The following is a 21,691-nucleotide window of genomic DNA, read 5'->3' on the forward strand; positions in this document are numbered from 1 at the left end:
ATTTGTGAACTCACAGCTTACATAATTCAAACTCTGATCTAAGTCCAGATTTGTAAAACAAACTTGTTAGGCAGTGAGATAATGCATTTGACACTGAACTGTTCTATATCAGTCACAAAAGTGGTTATTATGAATATTTTGCTTCTGCTGTCTCATCACTGCTGGATATTTTTGAACTTCTTACTTAAAAACAACCCTTTCTATACCAAGGCTTAATAAATGTGAACTTTTGATTTACCCTCTTTCTCCATCTTCCCCACAGCAATACCTGGCTGTAAAATGTAGATTTGGATTTGCGTACCATGGGCTGCTGGTGCTACAGCTTGAAGCTCTGGGGAAAGTCCATAGATACACAGAAAGTACACAGAAGGTTCATCCTGCATTTCCAGCAGTGTTTGTAAAGGTGGCAGGCAGGCATTCACAGCCAGGAAACTGAAGTGCTAGAAGTTTTGCTGCTCTTACCTTTACACATCTAAAAAGTAACAGACTTAGGAGCACCTGTAAACCCACTGAAACTTGGAAAATTTCATTTCTGTTCTCTTTTTAGCACTGGGAATTCTAAAATACTGAGCAAACCATAGAATCTTCTGAGTTGAAAAGACCCCTTAAAGGCCATCTGGTTTAAATTCCCTGCAGTGAACAGGGACACCCACAGCTCCACCAGTGCTCAGAGCCCATTCCAGTCCAACCTGGACTGCAGGGCATCTGCAGGGATGGGGCATCACCACTCTCTGGTCAAATACCCCCCTTCCTCTCCTCCTTTTCAAAATGAATGTTCTAGAAATGAGGGGTGTTGGAGTTCTATGTCTTTCTCATGTTAGTTTTGGTGTGAAGAGGTTTCAGGCTGTATTTCATACTTTTTCACTCTACCAGTATGGCTGCAGTGCCATGGCTACCCATGGAAATTGCACTGAAGTTTTAAGAAATGTACTGCTAATGAGCAATTAAAAATATGTTAATGCTTAACCTGTTAAGTCATTTCGGAAGAGACAGTCACGCTTTGTGACAGAAATAACTCTCATACTACCAAAGATCCAAATACTCTGACTTTTGGGAAAGCTCATATTTGAGTGTAAAGTTGTTTTTTTTTACCCTGGAGCTCATTCTATATTTTTAAAATTCGAGTTATATAAACTTTATCTTAAGTGAGATAAACATAAGGAAAAATTGATGTAGTTCAGCCTGACATTCAAATGCACATCAGGTAATGATGGAAGTAAAACTCAGGGGCAGAAGCGTTTCATCTATTTTGATATCCCAATCACACAAGGATATTTATGGACTTTCCCAAAACTCTTTGCACAGTGAAATTGTATCAGAAATTGTACAAGAAGTGTTACTTGGAAAACATCCACACAGAATTTACCACAGCCATCTAAAAGCAGCGGTGTTTCCTCAGACCTCAATGTTTTGCTAATTAAAACTAGAAGAATGAAGTGCCCCAATGTGCTTAGTAATTAAATTCCACTTTTCAGTCTCCAGAAAATTTTGTCTTCATTTTAATTCTGACTCTGATCTAAAAAAACATTTTTCTTCTCACTTGGGATTTCTTCTCCCATTTCTACGCTGGTATGGTGAGAACAACGTACTCTGTGGTAATTATAGAGTCATTTTCAGTTGTTCAGTCATGGAAAAAGTTACTGGAATATCCAGGAAGCTGAAGGTAAAAGCCTTCAGGACCTCTCAATTGTCACCAACATGTAAGGAATCACAAGCTCCAACCCACAGCAAAAGGAGCACTTGTCAAGAAAGCTGGAGATTGCTATTGCCAAAGAGGTAATTATTTATTCATGAAAAACCCTCCTGAGAATTCAGTGCATCTGAGTGTCGGAGGCACTTGTCAGGCTCATTATCTGGGGGTAAAGGCTGCACTCAGCCCCACGTGAGAGCTTCTGCTCCTGCTGGCTTGCAAAGGGAGCCATTTCATCTAACAAGCAGAGAATTTGCTTCTCGTTCCCAGCTGAGGCTGAAACAAGTCAGTATGTTCTCCTTGAGTGCCCTCCCCTTGGCCACAAGAAAAGCCACATCTCCTGGAGGCTAACAAACAAGCAGTGGCCCTTTCCCACAAACTGAGCACTAACATCATAAAAGAGTCTCAATTGATTTGTCCAGGCTTGAGAATTCAATCTCTCCCTCAGCGCTTCACCATGCAGTTAACCTCTTTCTAACCATCAAGGTTGTAGCAACCTCTAATAGTACACACACAGGACTCTGGTTGCTGTATTTGTTAACAAGTCCCACATGACTGTGACAGTGGCGGCTGCCGGGCAGAAGCAGTATTTGGTCTTTCAGAGTTTGCCCCAGGATCAGAGCAAGACAGTGATTAGTCCCCAGAGCCACTTCGCACCAGTACTAATTATGAATGTTTGAAAAAAAAAAAAGACCAATTCTTTCTATAAATATCTCCTCCCAGAGGAGAGAGAAAGATGTCTTGTTTGATGAAGAAGAACACTCTAAACAACTGGGAAAAAGAAAAAAAGAAAAAACAGATTAGTGTCACCAAGTGCTATTTTCTAAATGAAATGATGAAACTCAAGCTTAAAAAAATAATAATGCTTCAAAGGAAGGAGGAAAGTTTGCTCTAGGAATGTGTGACCACATGCATATACAAAGAGAAAAATGCTCAATAAAGGTTCTCATTTTGGTCTAGCTTCACTAAAGATCATTCCTATTTTGCTAATCCAACACTGTGCACAAAGCTTGGGGGAGAGCATGGCGGGATGCTTGACACTGAAGAGCAGGCTGTTTTGATTTGTGTTTGGAACAAGCTGCCCAGAGAGCTGAGGGTGCCGCATCCTTGGAGTGCTCAGGACCAGGTGGAAAGGAGCCCTGCACAGCCTGAACTGGTGGGGGGCAGCCAGCCCTTGGCAGGGGTTGGAACTGGATGGCCTTTGAGATCTCTTCCAACCCAGCCATTCTGTAGTTCTGTGGTTCTATGACTTGAGTCAGAAGCTTGGAATTGATAGCAATTTATTTTTAAAGCAATAAATTTGGGTGTAAGTTGGTTATTTTTTTACATTTGCTTGCCTTTGTTGCCTCTTCAGCTCAACGCTATCTCATTTTCCCATTTGCCTGCATTGTCATTTTCCTTTTTTCTTCTGTGGTAATCTCACGGAAAAGCAGATAGAATACAAAACTAATGAATATGTCTCTGCAGTAAACTGATGATAACAACAGAGAAACAACCGAGAGGAAAAGGGAGCAGTGAAGAAGCAGGTGGCAATGAGCACTTGTTGCACCTGGGCCATTTTGCAGCAGAGAACCAGCCCAGGCTCCTCGACATATTTTTCTGCAGTGCTGTGCTCACAGAAATATGAGTGTAAAAAGTTTCTGAAGACTGAAAAGCACCATTTTAACTTGGTTTAAAATAAAGGGGCTGTGGGCTGCCCTAGGAGAAAATATCTTTCATGATTTAGACTGAAACAAAGTTTCTGAACTCTAAATTTGAAATAGCACATTTAAAGGCAGGTGGGTGGATGGATGTGGAGGTGGGAAAGCAAAAAGACAAAAGGAAGAGAGCAAGAGAGAGCTCTTGGGAATCTGTTCACAGAGAGCTCTCAAAAATTTTTGAAGTTGAGGAGATATTAAGTTCTAATTGCTAGGCAATAAACAACACCCACCTGCTGACTAAATGTCAGGACCAAACTTATCTCTAAATCTGATTTGAAACAATGTCACTCAGTGGTATTATCACAAACAGAACCCTTGCTTTTTTTCTAGCATTAAAATGAAAATAATGTAGGATTTTTAATTACTTGAAGTCAAAGACCTTAGGCTAAAGTAAACAGAATCGTGGGATCATAGGAGTTGGATGGGACCTCTGGAGATCACCATGTTCAACCAGCAGGGTCTCCTCTGAAAGCAGTCAGTTCACAACATGCAAGAGTATACTCCTAACTAAACACCCACAGGAACTCCAGAAAAACTGAACACAACCTGTGGGAACCCTCTTGATGTAGTCAACATTCACACTCCCTTCACAAGTGGCCAACAGCAGGAGGTCTGATTCCCATGATGCAAACATACTGCATGCATACTGCTGATCCTGTGCCAGGAAGCAGTAAATCGCAATCAAGACAAAGGCAATTCTGAGCAGAGACAAGGAAAAAAAAATAACACCTACTTCAAACTGACCCTTTCATTGTACTTGTGCCATTAAACAAAAATAATTAAGAAAAAAGTCTGAATTTTGAATGTCAGTGTTTGACTGACTGAGATCTAGCCCCTACCTCCATCTTTACTTGTAGGTCTGTCACCTCTCTGAAATCCAGCAGGACAGATATCAGATCCTGGAAAGGAAGAAGAGAGGAGTCTTGAACTCTCTGCTTCCAGTAAGGCATCTGGATAGATGAAACAAGAGATTGAAATTTTGACTCAGCCCATAATTGAATTGGAAGGTCAATGTTTAATCCTAACGTTAGTTTTGGCTGCCAAGTTTCTCTGTATTCAGAAAATGGACTTTGGTTTTACTTAAAACTTCCCTTCCTCTGTAAACGTAGCTCCTCAGCACGAGCAGAAAGTACAAGGAACAGAAGCTGATTTAAAACAGGACATTCAATACTTTCCTAAAAAAATAAGGTCAGCAAACAGTTGTTAAAACACATCTGAAAGATAAATCCATGGAATTGCTTACCTACATCAGACCAGAGAGAATCTATATCAAAAGACAACATTTAGCATTTCTCTGTCCTCACTGAACGCAAATGAGATCCTGAATTAATACAAGCATCTTAAGGACACTTGGCCAGTCACTGTCAGGAAATGGATGCTTTAGTTTACAAGATCCATCAGCAGGTTTCTGCAGCTGAGTCACAACCTGTGACTGGATGTCACACCTGGAGGATGAATGGAAAGATGATTTATTTGGCAGATAATATTGGGAGCTACAAGATCTTTGTGGAGTAAGAGGATAACCTAGAAGTGATGGGGCCACTGTTGGACCAAACTCATCTCTCTTCAGTTACTTTTGCACAATCTTGAGAAAGATGCTCAGAGTTTGCTTACTTCTTAGGACTGTTATGAGGATAAATACAGAACAAATAAATGAATACATGAGGCACTTAAGTGCCCCTGCAGCGTGGATCATACAAGTGCACAAGTGCTTGCCATTGTGGGAAGGAGCTTGGAAAGCTATTCTGTATTTAACTCACCATGTGGACAACATTTCACACCACGAAGATATTTATGCAAATTTTCTTAGCCAATTTCAAGAATGGTTTAATTGAAACCTGTGTGCAGGATGACAGTATCCTTGTTGGAAGCTAATGTGAAATAGTTATTTGGCTTAAAATTCGTGTTCTACCTTGCTGTGTAATAGCTTTCCTGTGTAGATAAACCATGAAAGGAGAAAAATGGGCAATATCTATTAAGTAATTTTTGTAACAAACAGCTTATCCATTATTCACTATTGAACAGGGAGTTACCTTTAAAAGCATCTATCCTATCAGGATACACAAAAATGAATCGGGTGATAGAAAGCAAATTCACCATAAAAGGCAATCAGTTGACAGATGGAGGGAAAACGCATTTGAAAACAGCATATTTGAGAAGGATCATGGAAATGCACACTTCTGTCTCATTTTGGACAGCGAAGCACAGCCTATTAGGACTCCCACAGGACATTTAGTTATCATCCAGCAGAAGGGCTGAAGTGGAGTTTGTGGAGAAAAGTAGGTAGATAGTCAAAGAAAGCAGACGCTAAATGGAGGTCTGGAATATTCTGAGCCACCAATCTAATAGAGAGAGAAATATAACTTGTGGAAAATCATACAGCTGGAGCAGGAACAGTTGAAAAGCAATGACAATAATGTGTTCTTAGCACAGCAGAAGGTAAAAGCATGAAAGTAATGACTATAAGCTAGTAATAGTAAAAGCTGTTAGAAAAAGACTGGCTATTTTCTTTGGTTTCAGTCCCAGCTGAATCTATTTCGGTATTTATAAAAGAAACCTGGTGCGTTAAAATGAAACATTTTTTGTATTTATAGATCTTTCACTAGGAAGTGAAGAGTTTGGTTTTCCGTAAGAAATGCATATAGCCTTGGAGTCTTCAGGAAGACTATCTTTACGTTGCACCCATTACAGATGAATCTAGGCATTTAAAGTGATCAAGGATACAGAAAGAAGTTTCTTGATTGCTCACGCCAATTTCAGGACCAGGAGCAAAGCTGCTGAGACTTGCTTGGGATGCCTCCTGTTGACAGACTGAAGAATCCATGGACAAAAAATCAGAGAGATTCTTGATGGTAATTCTAAGGTCTGAGACAGGTTAGAAACATTTCCTTGCACCACGCCATCCCCTTTCCCCACCTCACTTGTGCCTGCAGGCAGCCAGCTACAGCTCAGCTCCCAGACATAACTATTACTCCAACAGTGTTAAGGCCTGGATAAGAAGGAAAAGACGTTTTTCATCCCTTTATTTAACTGTAATGAAACACAAGATTTCTTGCTCTTACTCTGCTCCTCTGACAGCTTTCACAAGCACCAGCTGCCTGCAAGAAGCACAAAGTGACTTTTTGTGTCACAGGAAAGCTCCTCTGACAGCTTTCACAAGCACCAGCTGCATGCAAGAAGCACAAAGTGACTGGAAGAAGAGATGTGTGTCAGTGCTGTCCACCTGCACAGAAGCAGTGGGTGCGGAGGGCTGGTGATGCCTGCTGCTCTCCATGTTCTGTGCTGCACTGCCAGGGGACCTCAATTGTTCTCATCTTATGCCAAACAGATGGTAGTGTCACATCACATCCAGCTCACTTCTCTAAACATGATTTCTCCCCCTTTTTAAATTGTTTATTACTGTTTTCTTGTCTTCCCTCGATCGCCTTTACTGCCTTTCCACAGATGCATCAGCTGCGACTGAGAGAAAGTCCAGAACTGCAATCAGCCTGCTCCCCTTCTTACCCTACTGCCATATCCTCTGGCTCAGTGACAACTTCACAGTCAAAGGGCAGCTGACACTGTGATGATCAATGACAAAAGATGAGCAAACTGTGTAAGGACTTTGTTTGCTGGGTAAGAAGGCAAGGGTCCCATCTATACATCAATTTGTAAGGCTGAATTTTTGCAACAGGATTGTAAGATGTTCTGTCTCACAGACCCAATATTCCCTGCTTCAAGGCCTTAAGCCCTTTCCTTAAGGAATTTCACTCACAATTTGATTCTGTGTGAATCAAGAAGGAAAGCATGTACAGTATTTATCGAAAACATTAAATGAGGAACATGAAGATCCCAAAATGTCTAGCCAAAGTACATTTGTAGCATCTTCTACTTTAATATTATAGAATAATAGCAGCACAGTCGTCAAAGCATGTTTCAGCAATTGCAGCTTGGAACTCATAATTGCAAGCCCCTATGAAGTTTTGTGGTTTATTTTAGCTTAAAGTAGGATTACACATTTCTATGACGAAGAATAGTATTGTCAGCCACACAAGGACTCTCAGTCCTCACAGCCCAGGTCATTGACTAGTCCCTGAATGAGTAAATGATTTTCTATGTTTTAGTGTAAGGCCATTATTGCACAATCAAACTCTGGCTACAACATGTAGATGACCATTAAGGATCCCTTCTGACTCAAACATTTCTGATAGTTGCAACCAGGAACAATTAGGGCTCATTATTTCTTTTCTACTAACGTTTGCTGCCAGAATTAAGCACTCATATTTTTAAGCTGATACCTATCTTTTTGTTATTACCACTAATTGTGGCTTGGCACGGAGCTTATGCAAATGTTTTTGATTACAGATTTTTGCAGTACAGATCATCTAACCATACTTACAATTGGAAAAGGGCCCTGGCTGCTCTCCCAGAGGCTGAACCTGCTCTACAGGCAGGGACACCTATCCGTCCCTTAGGATGCTGCTGGTGTATACTGTTGCTCCCTCCTTGCCCATTCCCCCCCACATCAAAACAGAGGCTGCCTTAAGCTTATGTTATTCTATGATGGTTTACTCTTAAAGTTAAAAAAAATTAAATCAATAGTAACGATAAATCCAAAAGCAGCAGCTAAATAAGCTGAATTTAAACTATGAGGGGAAAAGCAGCAAAACAAAAAAAACTTTTCTTATTTTAGCTTAAAACTTTCTTCTCTATTAAATTCTAATACAGTGGGGGAAAAAAAAGCAACAAACACAATGGATTTTCAATGTCTTTTAAAGTACACTATTTTATGTCTTAGTTCCTTCTCTACACTCACCACCACCTCTGTATCATTTCTAGCCACTTTCTTGGAAGAGTTTAAATAAGGCATTAACTGCTCACATGTGCCCCTAATCAGCATTGCCTCCAGCAAACATATGCTTCTTTAGAAGGTCTTAAGAAGACAATAGTAGAACTGTTAAGTGCAAATTAGAGAGTCATTCTCTTGTTGACATTTTATAGATCTCAAAAAAAGAAACTGCTAGCAAGAAAATCATAGAACATAACACTTCTTGCAGTCTTGCTTTGCACTGTATCTTCTATTTATAAATTTATGGTCTAGTAGACAACTTTCTATGCTCAGAAATGATAAGACATGAAGGACTAATAGAGAAAGGGAAAATATCCACTCTGAAATAGCCAGGTTGGAACACAGAACTTAGATGAACCAGAATCTCCCAAGTTTGTGAAGCCAGAAAATCTGTTTGTGACTAGGAGTTAACACAGCAATCACTTCTGGACAGTTAAAAACACTGAACCTGTGAGGTGAGATGTCTCCTCTAAGCCTTCCTCCCTGCAGACAGACCATCACTTTCAGGTAGTACCAAGGTGTTTTTGGCACAAGAAAAGTAGAGACAGACAAAGTTGATAGCCCAGCTGTATTTAAAGAGCTCCTCAGTTGTCGTTATAATAACTCTGTAATGCACTGTGGTATATAACTTTGACGTTTTGAGGGACTCTTGGGGCTGAAGTTGCTGCTTATTAATTTAAAAGAATCCTCTGCTGAACAGTAAAACAGAGTAGAAATGCTCTCAATGGATTGTCTATTCTAAAAATCCCTCTGGTTGTCGGCAGTGTGGGCTGTATGCATTAGGTGAGGTGGCAGGAGGTTCTTTCACTGCTCTCAGCTATATTGTCCTGCTTTGCATGGCCAAAGCATGACAGCGACTGCATCAAGGTCACAACTGTCTACGTTCAATCTGTGCATAACCTCTCCAGAAAGGACACCGTGTGAAGAGGGGCCATTTCTACTTTGATTCTAGTAATCTTTTTAAAGAAAATCAGTTGCACAGTGGGAACCTGCAGGCTTGATTATGTGTACATTTGAGTGTCTCAGTGTATATGCGTAAATATTTAGAAATTCTTTCTGACTGCTGTGAACTGCTGTACACTTTAGTTGTGCATGTGACATAGCCCCAAAACAGCTCAATGAGCTCCTGAAATAGACTCTCAAATAGAATCAAACAGCACTGACCTGCCAGTGTCACAGGGTTTTCAGCTCAGTGTTCGCTAAGGCAATACTTAGCACAGTCATTTCGGAGCTTTGTAAAGGATGACTGCAATTTTAAAAGACTACTGGAGAGTGGAGAGCCAGTCTTCATACCAACAGATGCTTAGAGATAATGACAACGAAGCCAGCCTCTCATCATTCCTGATTAACATTGGGACTCAAGAAATTATTCATGTGAAATCTCTGTAAAACTCTATCCCAGAAATGAGCCTCTCCATGGGCAGGAAGGATGTATGGAGCCATGGTCCTGATTGCATGGGGTTATTTCCCTATGCCAGCAATATCCCTGTCTCAGAAGGAAACCTGTAGGAGCCCAGGGAGCTCCCTTTTGAGTTTTCTTGGCTAATGCTTTTCTAGGTTAGGGGGATCCTGAGTATAATTTAATACCTTTGAGACATACGTTTTTAAGTACTGAAGATATAAAGGCAATAACGACTCCTTCCAATGACTGAGTAAAAATGACATTTTTTGTTTTCTTTTGTGACATTGCTAAGTAACCCAGTAATTGCCTGGTATGAGCGTGTGATAGTTCAGCATAATTTCTGCTGCCAATGTATTAAAATGCATTAAACTGCAGCTACGATAAGCAAGTACTACAAGAAAAGGGATAATAGATTACATTCACCCCTTGCTCAGTCCCTGGTGCCAGCATCCACAATCGCATCTACCCCAGGAGCTGCAGGCAAGGAAGGAGGCGATGTAGTGCATCAGCTTCAGAAAACTTAATGGAGATAGTTTCCTGCATTTCACATTCCTCTTGCTTTCAGTGCAGGAAGTGATTTATTTCATTTTCATCTGGTGATTATTTTAATCTTTTCTTCAAGGTGAGATGGTTTTATCAGGCTATATGGTCAGACAGAAATTATATTATCCACATAGGCATGTAATGTATCTTCTTTGTAAGGATGCAAAACTGAGTTATGCAATAGTGTGCCTGAAATAGCTGTCTAAGAATACTGCAGCACAGTGCTCCATCTTTATGGATGGAAAGAAACAGGAGTTACAGCTTTTATGGAGTGATACAGGAGTGAATTTTAGCACTTCATCCTCCATATATTAAAGCTTTATTCATCATTCCTGCTTCTTGTTTCACGCTTTTCCCTGGTGCATCATTGCTGGGGAAATGTCATTAGTGAGGGGATTGTTCAATGTAAGTCATTAAAAAAAAAAAAAGGCAACTGCAGCCCATACAAATCAGCCTCAGGGAAGTCTTTGGGGGAAAACAGATATTGCTGAGTAGTTGGGAAAGCTAATGTTGTCATTCAGTGTAAGATTTAGAACTAAGGATAAGACATGGAGAAAGAATGAGGGAGAGCTGATAGAGGCAGCTGGGGAAATTTTAAATGGAGAGAAAGTAACTATATTTGATTTACTGACTATCAGTGCAGCTAAGCAGGAATAACACTGCTTTCCCCTTTCACCTTGCCTCCAATGTTAGGGAAAGCTAAAATAATGAAGAAGTACAGACATTCATGATTTTGCTTAGTCAGAACTTAACACCACACTCACGGCATTACGAAAATCTTTCTCTAATTATAAACATTGCAAACCTCTTCAAACTCCTGCATGAAGGGAATGTGTCACGAAAGCCAGAGCGATCCCTACCTCTGAAATCTCTGGAACTGCTCCCAGCACTGCCGAAGGAAGGTGCAGGCAGTTTGCAGGAATTCTGCATGCTGTTGTTACGCTGCTGGGAGGAGTCCAGAGGTCTCGGTTGGATTGCATAAAACTAAAATTCCAAACCCATTTTTACAAAGCACCTGTGGCTGGCACACGTGGAGGCTGAGGCTGGCACAGCCACAGGCTGCCCGCAGGCACACAGCGTACAAACCGACGCAGCGCCTCGATGTGTCCTCCCTGCTCTGGCAAAAGGATCCCGCCAGTGCCACCGCCTAACCGCGTTTCTTTCAATTTGAGCTGCAAGTTAAATGCTCTGTTTGGTGTGAAGGGCGCTCTAGGGAGACAGAAAGCAGCAGTTTTGGAGTGGATTTCTGCAAGGACTGGTTTTCAGCAGTGCTAGTACCCACAGTATCTATTATCAGCTGTGCTTTCCTCAAGAGGCATTTCCCCCCATTCCCCTGCAATGAAGCACCTGTGATTTCACAGAATCACAGAATCACACAGAATTACAGAATTGTAGGGGTTGGAAGGGACCTCCAGAGATCATCGAGTCCAACCCCCCTGACAAAGCAGGTTCCTCTGTGAGAGCCTTGACATTCTTTGAGGCGATGAGAATCTGACTCATATTTTCTACAGCGCTTTTATGATGTCAATAAAAATCAAAACCAACATTCACTATTTACCATCTCCTAATGATGCTCAAGCTCCAAACGGGGGGCTAACTTCATTAAAGGATCAATTAATTCCTAGTGTGTAAGGCTTGTGGGATGAATGACTTCTCTTCCTTAGAGCTCACAACGTGAGGTTGACACAGATGGACTGAGAAAACCAACTTTCACCCATGCTGCCTCATGTAGGGCTGTTTTCCCACCCATGCTTCCTCCTCTGTCTCATCCCCTTCCCGTTCTTGTTGTCCTTTTTGGCCTTTTGTTACAAACAATTCTGTTCTGGTTGGACACTGCCACTCTTCTTCAAACAGTGCTCTAAATACCTGCACAAGAAGCAGGATAAAAGCCTTTTTTTTTTTTTTTTGGCTGACTTATGCCATCCAAAATAGTGCCAAAACAGTTATTCCCTATAAAATCCCTGAGGAGCTAAGAGATAAAGCAGGATGTATTGTAGGTGTGAAAATCTAACTCAGTATCTTCCATTCCAAGAAGTTTTTCATAGTCACACTGAAAGGTCAAGATTTCAGGTGGCAACAACAGGTTGATAACTGTATGGAGATGGATGAGATTTGGAAGCAGTTTTAAGAACAAAACATTTATTCTCATCATCACAGAAGATGAGCACAATCTGAGCCTGTTTTGTACGCATTCCACTCAGTGTAGGACGCATAGGAGATGCCCTTATGGCACTCCACTGGCACAAATTTTGGTTTGGATCTGTTTGGTGTTATTTTGCATTCAGTCTCAGCTGATAAATGAACTGAGACTGGCAGGAATCCTGATCTGCATTTTTAGAATAAGGTACATTGTTTGATTGTTTGGGGTGTAAACAACTGAGAGAACATGCATGTATTTAGAATTACCCGGACTAATAATTTGCATTTTGTGAACAGCTTTTAGTTGGACATCCTTTTAACTTCAAACCCATAAGACCTGAGTTACTCGCACTCTCGCTGGATTAAAAAGAATTGATGTACCAGCCAGATTCTGTAACCCCGTTTCCTGTATTAAAAAATGTATTTTATATGCAAAATAAATGTTTCTGGAGTCTTATCTGCATTCTGCTGCAGTGTTTATAATAAAGCATTCCTATTATTTGCATATGATCATTTTACTATGTCTGTAACACAGCCTTTGTGTTGGGAATGTGCTTCAATAAAAAAACATGATTTCACTGATGAAATTTCTATGCTGATGAAATTTCACATTCTGAGCTTCAGAAATATTCATGACTGATGTCAAGGCTTGCTGAATTTAACGTTCTCTGAAGGAATTTATGTTAAGGCATAAAAACAAAGTAAGAAAAATTCTACAGCCAGTGCAGGGTCATATAAGACCAATTCATAGACTCTATGTAAACCCCAGCATCTCTTTCAGACACCATTTAAGCACAGCTGCTTTTAGCAACTTGCCTGAATTCCTCTGAACAAGCACAGGTGTATGTCAGATGTTAACAAACTGCAAGCTAGATGCAAATCCAACAAACTGGTGGAGATATTAAAAAGGCATTTTAGCAAGTCTGCAGGAGAGACTACATCATCAAATTCATAGAGAAATGAGAGAAAAGTAGATCTGAAAGGATGCAAGGACTTCATCTTGCTGTACCACAGCAGCATGTACTACATACACTGTGGCTGATATATTTTATAAATGTGAATACAGATGTATCAACCTTGATTTGATTTATTCTATAATTATACAATGTTTGTATTTATAAATGTATGATGTAAGTATACAAGTATCAATATTTATATGCTGAAAGATATTCATCTCCATATATTTTAAAAAACACTGCTGTTTGGAAAGCTGTTGTGTCTAACCTTCATCCTCCTTACTATAATTTAAGCCTTTTACCTCTTATGCTGCCTTCAGAAGTTATGGAAAAAGGTTTATTCCACTCCTGTAGTTCTCATACACTGAAGTTCTTCCAATCAGCAATGGGAACACCAAAGACTGGGGTCAGATAGGACCGACCCCAAATTTGCTACAATGTGCTTTGCCCTCCCCTCTGCCAACAATCCACAACTCCTGCTCAGGGCTGAACCCTAATCAGGGAAGAGGCATTCTCACGTACTTTTAAGGTCTGCTTTGGTCATTGTGCTTCTGGAAGGGAACTTCCCAGCACAGCTACACAGCAGATCTTCCTTGCATTCTGTCAATGGGAGGAGGGAGTGGAGGCAAATAGCATTTTGTTTACGTCTGCTAAAAGTGGTTGTGGTAATGAAATTTGACTAGACTAGAGAAATACACGGGCAAAAGAGTAATCAGAAATGGCATGAGCTTATTAGATCAGCTTGCAAATGATTTGAATTTCTTTGGCTACATCTTTCAATTATGGTAATTTCTTACAGTTTGCATACTATTCAGCTACAGAAAGCCATAGGATTTTCATCCAGGACACTTGGGACTAAGTATTTAACATCATAATACACTTAATGCATGTTGGTCAGAAGGGCGTAATTATCGACAACCATGGGTAAAATCCCCATTAACAAATTCCACACATCAATGGATGACTGCTCTGGTTGAATGGAAGCTGATAATGGCACTGTGCGCTCAGCAGCCGGCCTGCTTGCACAGAGCTCTCTGGCTGTAAGGTTAGGGTAGAGTTCTGCCCGTCGAAACTGATAATTGCATTGACATAGTGGACACCCTATTTTTAGATGAATCAGTGAGGTCTTCCAGCCCTAGAGTTATTGCCCTAGATAACAGCGAAGGGAGAACAAACAACAAGAGCTGCCTTGTGCAAAACACGGAGCACACTGCTACCATTTCTTTCTGCTACCAATGGCTTCTACCATTCTGCCTTTGCATTTTAGTATGACTTCGAAGCCTTTATCCTTTCTACCATTCAATTCTGTGGAATAAAATATTAAATTATGTGTAAATACATGACGTGTAGGTAGCGTTTCTGGATTTTGTTTTGTGAGGACTGTTCCAAGGGAAATAACAGAAGAGAATAAAATATGAAAAAAAAAAAAACATATAAAAAAACAGAGAGAAAATTGAAATTGCAAGAAATTAGTATACTAACACCTAGCCCACAGTATAAGGAGTCTTTTAGATGCTAATTATGAAGCCTCACTAAATACTAAACTAAAACACAGAGGCTCCAGGTTTGCCTGATCTGAGATGCTCTATTCAGTGAAGCTTCTAATTAAAGGATCAGAGAATGAAGCAGTGCAAATGTCTGGATATTTGTGTAGCTGATTAGATAAAACCTCTGTAAAACAAATAATTTTCTCTTTGTGATTGCTCTGAAAAAATTTCATCAGTTTGTACCAGAAATTTATTACAACCCAGGAAATGTTTGACATTCCAAATGCTGCCTCTTTCAAAGAGAATTTGTCTGAAAATTTATGAGTAGTCTCATCATTTTCGTGCTTCGCACACTGCCTTTAGATTAAAATAGTTATTACTGACTTGAGATGTTCTGCCCTTGCAGATGCCCTCCGGAGCAGAACCTCTGTTCATGTTTGGGGTATATATGAATTGCTTATTTTACAAAGGAAATTTTACCACACAAATGTGGTGTAATTAGATGGAGATTTTCAAAGATTTCAGATTGTGTGATTCTTTCTCAGGGACTTTGCTTGAATTAATCCTGTTATTGCTCTGCCCAGAGATAGGGAGCAAGGTTCGCTTTCAAAGCACCAAGTGTGTACCCTGGGTCCTGATCAGAAAAGAGGAAAATAAACTATTTTACTTGAATAGCTCCTGGACCAAAATATGCAGAGAAGAAAACGGTTTTCCTTTTCCACCCAGCTAACTCCTTCATCAACACGCAAGCTTTGACATGCAGTTATATTTCTAAAAAGAATGAGAAAAATGCATTCAACATTTATTAAAACTGATGAAAATTTATAGCAGTGATTTTTCTTGATGTTCCTTATAACATCCCATCATAATGAGTACCAATTAGTCACAAGTCCATCCAGATCCTGAGAGGTATGAATAAAAGAAGGGGTTGAATAAATCTCCAGGAAAGAATAATCAAAGTACAGTTCCTAGTAGGGCAGTTAATTACTGCAGAGCTTTTTAATGAAAATAAATTCGAAGCAATATACTGCTGTCAGGGTAGAACTGTTTATTCTGAGAAAAATATTACACAAAAACAGGTAAATCTGCTAACTACGACTGATTTATTCTTTTTTGTTTTTGGAATCATGTGAGATTAAGTCTTGATTTATGGCACCACAGTGCTGAGAATGAGAGCTCTTGATGATTGTAATGGAAAAGTTTTAGATGCAGAAAGAGAAAAAGCATACAAGAACCTGGGTGTGTAACCATATATGCACACTTACAGCAGGCGCATGGGGAATGATCAGGTCCCAACATGGAAAGCTACAGGAGAGCACCTGAGGAGTACCTAAAAAAATAAAAAGCTAAAAATTAAAATCAGGTGAGTTAGTGCTGGCTATCAGACATTCTATAGGGAAAGAAAACTTGTTTTGTTGAGCAAAAAAAGAGAAGTGGAGGTTTCTATCATGAGACTTCATCCCAAGTGATGTAGCTGGGGAGAATATGCTGTATGAGCCCGTAACACACTTAACACTGCCATGAACTGTCCCTGAAGTGCAGAAGAGATGTGGCTTATGTTGTAGACTGTAACTTTTCCTTTATTTTTTCTTAACCACTGGCTTTCTTAGTGTTGGTATTTATTTTTGCCACTACACGGTAGAGTTGCCTCTGCAGTGATATTTCACTGAGCAGCTCCTAGCTAAGGCAAGAAACTGGAAAAGCACACAAAATCTTCAGTGTACAGGTGATGCTGCTACAGTTAATCACAAAAATGATTATCTTAATTTCTCAGCGTTCTGTTTTATCAATGTCTACAAAGACAGAAATCAGACTGAGGATATGCAAAGCTATCTTTCAGCAACTGCGTTCGGAGTGAGTTAGCTGATATCATTTAATTTCATCTCCATCTGCCTTCTGAACACTTTGGCATGTGTTTCTGAGTTCCCATCTGTGTCTGTGGGTTGGGTCAAATGATTGTACTCACAAACGTCATTTGGGATTCTTCTGGTGTGGGACATTCAGGAAAACCAGCGATTCATTGGCACACTGCTCTTTAGTCATACTGCACTCTGCCCACATTGTGCTTGTCAGCAATGATATTTCTCTTGAACCTTTGGCCTGGGCCGTTTCTCGCCACGTAGATTTACACGTAGATGTAGTTCATGCTACAGAGAGCATAAGGCCGAACCTCAGAATCACAGAACAGAGCCTCAGTAGGGTCTGAGTGGCCAAAATTATATATTTTCATCCCCAAATCTGACGTAAAGCACAAATTCAGTGTCAGATAGAGAGGCAAAGAGATCCAAAAACTCATCCAGAGAGCTATGCATTCTGCCATTAGCAGTGCAGTGCAAACATCACAGATGGTGCATGCTTGTCACTGCAGATGTCCCAAGGAATACTTAATGCATTTTGAGGACGTAGTGGAGAGCATCCAAGTTTCAAGACAAGCTCTGAGGTTAGGACAGAATCCAGCTGCAGTGTCTGCTGGAACGTGTAGCTATATGTGTGCCAACAGCAGTGTCCTCCTGGAACATTATGGCACAGATTGGAGCCAGGGTTTTGGCTGGGACCTCACACTGCCAGGAAGGGCTTCTGAAAATCGTGGTGGTCTTTCTAAGTCCTTCCAGGAGTTCTTTGAGCACAGATTTATTGCTGCAGTGACATGGATGGTTGTTTGGTTTTTTTTTTCTCCTCATTTCTGCATCCATTTAATTTGAGCAATTAAAAGACAAAAGGACAGAATGGTGCAGACTCCTTTTCCTAGTGATTTATGTCTGTCCTTTGTCCAGTAAAACTATTTTTCCTTTAACTCAGAAAAGCTTAGGTCAAGGAGTTATCCCTAGAAGTTAATTGAATATTGTCTCTCTAAAGCTCGTTTTTGGCATTTCAGTGTGTGTCAAGGCTTCTTTTCACGGGCCCTAATTTATCGTTTCTGGCATTCCCATGTCCTTGTATTCCTGGATAAGTATTGCTATGCAGTGGTTCCTTCTTTTAAAGAAAACTCATCACAAAGAGTGCTTTACAAATACAAAACCATCTGTACTCCTCCAGGGCTCAGTGAGCAGTGGTTCCATGCTGAAAGGTAAAGCAAGTACTGCTGGGAATGCAACTCACTGTTTTAACTCTCCTCCGTGAGAAGCAAGCACTTCAGAGCAGACTTCTTTTCTTCAAGGTCTTTATTATAAATTGATTTAAAAAGAAAACCTGCAAAGATTTCTGGTGCAGAACCTTTCAGCCTTGCACTTTTTGTCAATGCACTGCTACCTGCATCCTTAGGATGAATGTGGTCATCCCAGCCCTTGACAAAAACAAAAATTTCACTTCATTTTAGAGGAGAGAAGAGAAATGAAGACGCTGATAATTTCCTTTCCTAAGCTTCTTCATCACATCTCAACCCAAAGGAGCATCCAGAGCTTTCCGTGCTGCACATCTCTGTGGTGACTCTCTCTCCCTTCCACAAAAAGCAGCACAAGGTGACACACTGCAGCGCAGTTTAACCCCAGTGCTGTCAGTCCCTGCATGCTCTTGTTCTGTCTGACCCAGCGCTTTGCAGAGTACAGCAGTTGTTCTGCTGTCTGCAGCTCAGACCGCCTGACATCTGCAAAGCGGTGACCCAAGCACAGCACTTCTCATGCCTGGTTTTCTCTTGCATTGGAGGACCTAAATTTAGCACTCCTCGCCATGCACTTGGCTCGGGGCAGACCTCAGCTGCAAGGCTCTTCTCATTGGCTTCTCTTGCAGCATTCACTACCTAATGAACTTGCGGAGCAGTGAAGCATGGCTGCTGCTGGCTGCACTGGAGGAGCCAGGGGCTTGCTTAGTGATGGGACAGCCATGACTACCTCCTTGCATCCAGGCACACAGAAATGTCCCCTGCTAACAACCCGCTGCAATGCTTTTTCAGTAGCCACTTTGGGAGGATTTGCAGCGCTGCTCTGGAGCAGTTGGACTGCAGCTTTACCCCCTCCCTTTCCTTTCCCCTCATTTTCCCTGGCTCTTTTCTCGGTACACTGACTTTCCAGCTCCAGGCAAAACAAGCGCTGCTATATTTCTCTTGATTTTCAAGGATCACCTCAAGTGAAACTTTGTGGCATTTTAAGAACAAGAGCATTTATCTGTGCTGTTTATACAAACCTCCTCTATTAACCTGTGCATTTCTGTTTGGGTTAGCCTAGACCAAACTGGAAGGAATGAGAAATCCCCCCCTCTTGCTCTGTCCTTCTCCCCAGCTCTGTAGCATGAAGATGTTGCTTAGTCATGTTCAAATCACAGTGTGGGATGTAACAACAGAAGGTGTTACCACTCTCTGCTCAAATGGATACAGCACCCTTTAAGTATTGAATATTGAATTAGAGTAACTATACCCTTAAGAAATGCTTAGGATGCAACTAAAATATGCTTAAAGAGTGTGCAATTACTTTACCTAGTTAGTAGATGCATTTTCCTAAGCAGTTCTAAAGAATGCAGGTCCCTTATTCATATAATCAATAAGGTTGGGAAAGACTACTAAGATCACCTAGTCCAGCCATCATGACAGTCTGCCATAGGATTCTTGTAGGTTGCACCATCACAGACCCTCATAGACAGAAACTCTGGCCCAGCAAATTGTAGCGTTTCACTTCTTTTCCTTATTTAATCTTTGCTGATGTTTTAAAAGTAATTTGTGGATCCCCATGAGACTGCAAGCTGCCAGTTAAAACTCTCATAACAAGCTCACCACGCTTCACATTTAAGTCTTCTCGCAACAATTACTGCACTATTCCCAGGCCAATATAAATTATTACAGTCTCAGATGCTCAGCGCCAATGCCCCAGCATACAAAAGAGCTTCTATAACAAGCCAGGCTGCTACGATGCGCTGGGGGAAAAACCTCCTGTAGATCAACCTAATTATTTTTTGTTAATCACACAACATAATTATTTTTTGAGTTAGCTGGGAAAAGGGGTCAGTGGTGGTGGTTGGTCTAGACGGTCTTAGTGTCTCTTCCAGCTGTAATGATTCTATGAGTTTATGATTCTATGATCCCATCAGCAATCCTCTCTTTTCAGGTGTCTCAGGAACCAAGCACGGGGCTAAAGCCAGACCAAAATACCTATTTTCTGCATTGTTGAAACCCAGATTAGATTGAGCTGATGCATTCCTGCAAACACTACAGATGCAATGCAGCCTGTGAAAACATGTTATATACTACAAGCACAATGAGAATAAATTAGGACAAACTGAGACAGCAATAAACACAGAAATAGAGCAGGCTTCTCAATAATGTCTTCTGGCACATACTTCTTTATCTGGGGACTCAATGAAATTGTATCCTCTCAACATGTGATCATCAGAACAGGCCAGATTCATTTCATGCAGCAAAATGCAATGGGCAATTTTGGTCCCGTCACTGCAGAACATCCTGCCCAATGCTACAATATAATGATGCCATTTAAACTGAGACAGAAAATTAATTAGAGCCACCCTAACAGTTCTGCATCTCTAAATTTGATAGGGATTCTTTGCAAAACATCTGTGCTCCCCTCCCAGCTAATTGCACGCAAAGAGGAAAAAAACATGAGCATGATGCTCAGTGCCTCTTCCCAGAGACCTATTTACACACTCGCTAGCACAAGCACAGCTTGCTGCACAACTTGCCAGCACTATGGGCTCCTTACACTGCCTGACTGCTGTGTGTTGGCCATTAGAGAGACACTGGGATTGATCCTGTCAGTCGAGCCCTGTACCACCACATGTATAGCAGTGATACTGTCTGAAATACCTGAGCTGTAACTAATGCTAACAGGGGAAAAGCTGTGTGAAAGCGAGCAGGGAACAGCACAAGTCTTGAAGGCAGAGCAATGCAGACCTTTTGCAGGTGTGGCATGCTGTTGTGAAGCTGATGACAGGTCTCACTTGCTCTTCAAGCTGCTCCCACTGAACTCTTGGCAACTGCTCTGCACTGACATTTCCAAGCAAAGCTTATTCACTGTTGAGAAGAGGTACATCACCTCAAGTTCTTCGCCATTATTAATTGGCATTTTTTCCTGATGAGTGTTCTCCATAAAAGCGCACTTTTACAGGAAAACAAAAGAATGACCTCTAGCACCACGACATACAGGAGTTTGTGTCTCTTTTCTATTGGCTTTCCCATCATATTGAACCAGTTTTACAGGAGAGAGAAGGGTTTTCAATTCCTCTATTCGTTTCCTTCACATTATGGGCCAACTGATAAATAGTGCCCTGCTGCTTTGATAGCTCTATTAAAAGCCAAAGCTGTCCATCAATTGTGCTCGTATATCATGGTTTCAGTTACTGCTTCACACTGTTATGGAAGGTATGGAATGAAATATTACTACAAATGGCCTTATTTATAGGCTACATTAATAATAAAGATTATCTTCAATAATGTTTTGTAATAATACAACCTCATTATAAATTACCTCATAAATAAAGCAAATATTAAATGAAAGTCAGGTTAATTTATATGCAGTCATTCCTGCAGCTAAATGTCTAAACCACATATTGGAGGGGCTTTCAGTCCTGCAGCACTAATGGCACTTCAGAAGACAGACTTTGGACGAAGAGCTGCCATTAAGGTGATGGAGTCACCATCCCTGGAGGTGTTCAAGAACCGTGGAGGTGTGGCACTGAGAGACATGTTTAGCAGACATGGTGGGGTTGGGTTGATGGTTGGACTGGATGACCTCAGTGGCCTTTTCCAGTCTTAGGATTCTATGACTGTATGATTAAAAGTGGCCAAGCAGGCCCTGAGAGGTGGGAGGATGGGAGTTGATGACTGGGAAAGTGCAGCCCCGGGGTCATTGCCCCATGTCCTTCAGTGTGGGAGCAGTGGGGCTGTTGCTGCTCGGAGCTCACTCCCCATCAGTGTTGACAGTGCTGCACTTGCCAGCTACCCGGCATTTGTTTTCATTCTGCTGTTATCATACCCTAGCTGTGTGCCATCTATCAGCATTTCTCT

Source organism: Tetrao urogallus (genome assembly GCF_951394365.1).
Source record: "Tetrao urogallus genome assembly, chromosome: 14".
Lineage (NCBI taxonomy): Eukaryota > Metazoa > Chordata > Aves > Galliformes > Phasianidae > Tetrao > Tetrao urogallus.